Here is a 3,589-nt window from a genome sequence, read left to right on the forward strand (position 1 = left end):
ACGGTACCATCTCCTAAGCCCGCGATTCTCCGAGGCATTCGAACAGGCTCCCTCTCTCTCTCGACTTTCTCTTGTTCTTAGACGCCCAGGCTCCCTCTCTGTTCTCTCTGGAAGCAAGAAGAGGCCGAAGGAGCTTCCCTCCCCTCTCACTCTTCCTTGCTGTTCGCGAACCCCAACCGAGCCCAAGGCCCGTTCGACCTCCAGGACCGAACTCGACGGCCGCCACTCGATCTCTCTGCTCCCGTCGCTCCTTGCACGCCAGAACCGGATTCGGCTGTTGACCTAGCTGCCGTCTCTCTCTCTCCTTCTCTTTGCAAGTTGAGTACCTTCCCCTTCTCCTTCTCTTCATTCCCTCCACCTTACCCTTTTTTCACTTCATCCCTACTCCATCAAACAAGAGAATGGGAAAGAGCAATAGAACATGCATCCTTTACAAAAATCTGAAATCGTATATTCTCTTGGCTTTACTTTGATCCTCCTTCCTCATTTCCTTTTTCTTCCTCTCAATTCACATTTACATGATTTATAGTCATGCAGTGAAGGTTTTGCATCGCCCTCTCTTTCTCTTCATTTCAATGTTGGATATGATTCATTGAATAAATCTCGCCATGATCCAAATATTTAAGTATATACTTGAGGGCATAATTTATATACATTTTTAGAGATGAAATCTCCAACATGATTTGCTTGTCGGTTGGTAGATTGTACAATTTTACATGAATCGATGAAGTGATGGAAGTTCATAGTTGATAACACACTCATCTCTATTGTAAACTAGAATCATTATTGTGTTAAGATTAAGTGCGAAGTTTGAAAGTTATTTTTTTTTATGACACTTCTCATCATTACTTACTAAGTCCGGAAGCATCTATCATAATTAAATATGGGTGTGGATTATGCCTTTTCATGCTTCTCAATGAGAATCTTGATTGCTTTGTTGAGTTATAGTAGTGGTTTTCTCTTAAAGTAAGCCCTGGGTAGGCATGTTTGAATTGAGTTCCTTGTGGAAATAGTTTAAATTTGATTTCTTGTGGAGATATTTAAGCATGATTGTTCCTTTGGAATTGTATGAAAAATGGCCATACGTTAACAGCCATATCCCTCTATATTTTCATCCAATGTTATTCCCTCATGGTTTTTAGTTGCTAGTATTCCATGAATATTCTGAAGTTTACACTAGTACTTGCTCAAGAAAATATGTTCAGTGATTTTAGCAGGCATTCAACGAGCTTTTGTCAGAAAGCAACAAATTCTTTTGCTTCTTTTGTTGTTCATGTTTAAGTATTTATCCAAACGTTATTTGTTCGGTATGAAACATGTATAGCAGTGTGATGAATAAGTAGCATTTTAACTTTGACGTCAAAAAAAAAAAAGAGAGAGATTTGGAAGTGGAGCAATGAATATATGCATGTGTTTTATATCTCAATGGTATATATACACATACGTTTAGTAGGCAAAGAATCTGATGATTTGTCTCTTGGTGGTTCTTGCAAACTTAAACTATTTCTAATTCGTTGAGACCGATTTGAATTGCTACTTCTATATGAACCAGTTGCTTGTCATATGAACGGAGACATATCTGGCCACTTGAACTTATCTTATTAATACTTACATGGGAAAATTTATGTTGCTTATGTGTTTTGGCCTGCTAGATATTTGATGATGGAGGCTTAAATAACTATATATATGAGGGATCTATTGTTACCTTGACTCAGTTATCTCATAGACCTTCAATCGTATATTCTGTTTCCTAGTTGCTTGTTGTGGATGTTAATGAGCCATTTGTGTGATGAGTTGCTTTTAGTACTCATTGTCTTATAATTAATTCACTTAGCAAAATGTTCAGAGTTTTCTTACATTTGAGTTTTGTTTTATTGGATATGTGTACATTGAAAGGTTGTGCAAAGCAATAACTTACAAAGTTATATGAGAAAGATATGTTTAGAAGATGGTTTTTCTTACTGGTAAAGCTGGTGGTTATTTCTCTTGAAACAAATCTCTTATAGAAGTGGTTGAATCAGGTTTCTTAGGGGAATATTTCAAACTGTATTTATTTTAGAAGTATTTGATTATCATTGTTTTCCTATGGAACTATTTGAATCAATGAAAAGAAGGTTTATGAGATACATATGTTATGCGTGAGAGGAATAAACCACATTATGTTTAAATAGCTCTGTAAACTTCATGCCATAAGATTATTTCTTTATGGGCAATGCAAAAGCTTATGTGCATGTTGGCAGGTTTATGTGTATATATATGTTCCAATGTCATCTTTGTGATTGGTATCAGAAGTGGATGTGTTTCGTTCATTTCTCTCCTTCTTTGAGGTGGTTTTGATAGCAAGTAGATTATAGATTATTTTTGGAACTTTGTGCTTCATGGATTTTTGACATCTTTGGTACTTCTTTATGCTTATGGAGTTTGGTCATTTCTTGAAGTTTCTTCCACACCTGTTGATCTGAAAGAAAATTTTCTTTTAATTATTGGTGAAAATTCGATGAGCAGTCATGAACCAAAATGCACTATTGGTTGCAAGACGCTTTGTGGTAGAAAATTCTAAGGTTTGCTGCATGTTGAAGGTTTCATGGTTTGTCTCCAAAATGAGAAATGTTATAAGTTGTTTTGTATTGAAGGATTTTATGAATGACTCCATGGTTGGAAGCCTTTTAAAGGTTTTGTGAGTCGTCTTTAGAAAGAGAGGTACTATAAGATGTTTTATATCGGAAATACTTATGAGCATTTACTTTTATGGTTTAAAAGCTTTTTGATGAATTTTTGTGAATTGTTTTGTTTTATGTTGAGAAGTTGTGTGATTTTTAGTTTTATGGATGCTTTACAATGAGAGGTTTTATAAAACTTTCTCGTTGGCAAGCTTTATGGTCTTACCCCACTCCAAGTCTAAGAGAAGCACTTGATTGTTTTGTGTCAAAAAAAGAGTTTTGATGGATTGTTTGTGTAGAGTTTTGTTGATTGTTTCTTTTAGAGGTTTTACAAATTGTTTTGGGATTTAGAGTTTTATGTTTTGCTTTCTTTTCGAAAAGGGGTTTTATATGTCGTTTTATTTGGAGGTTTTACAAATTGTTTTGAGATTAAGATTTTTGGATTTTTGGTCTTTCGGCTTTCTCTTCGATAAGAGTTTTATATGTTTTTTTTTTTTTCAGAAGTTTCTTAAATGAATTTTGGGATTTGGAGCCTTATGGTTGGTTTTGGATTGAAAGACTCTTTTATGTCTTTGTTTTGGAACGGAAGATCTTATTTATGTGCGTGATCTTTCTTATTTGGATTAGCTTTCTTTTACTAGTGTTTGCTTTTAAAAATGGGGTTTTGGATAAATAAAAAAAATGGAAACTCATTTTGAGTTTAGTTTTTTGGGAACTTGAGTTTCCCTTGTTGCTTTGAATTTGGTAGAGAATAGTTTGTGTAGTCGAGTCGAGTTTGTATAAAGTGCTTTATTTGGGATGTGGGGACAGCAAAAGGCATTGAAAGCACCCTTCTCCCTATTCGTATCACATCGAGTTAGGGAGAAGGTTGTTTAGAGGCACACTTGACTTCACAGAAGTGTGCCCAACAATAATAATGCCTACATTAT

The sequence above is a fragment of the Dendrobium catenatum genome, unplaced genomic scaffold (assembly GCF_001605985.2).
Source record: "Dendrobium catenatum unplaced genomic scaffold, ASM160598v2 original_scaffold_207317, whole genome shotgun sequence".
Taxonomy (NCBI): domain Eukaryota; kingdom Viridiplantae; phylum Streptophyta; class Magnoliopsida; order Asparagales; family Orchidaceae; genus Dendrobium; species Dendrobium catenatum.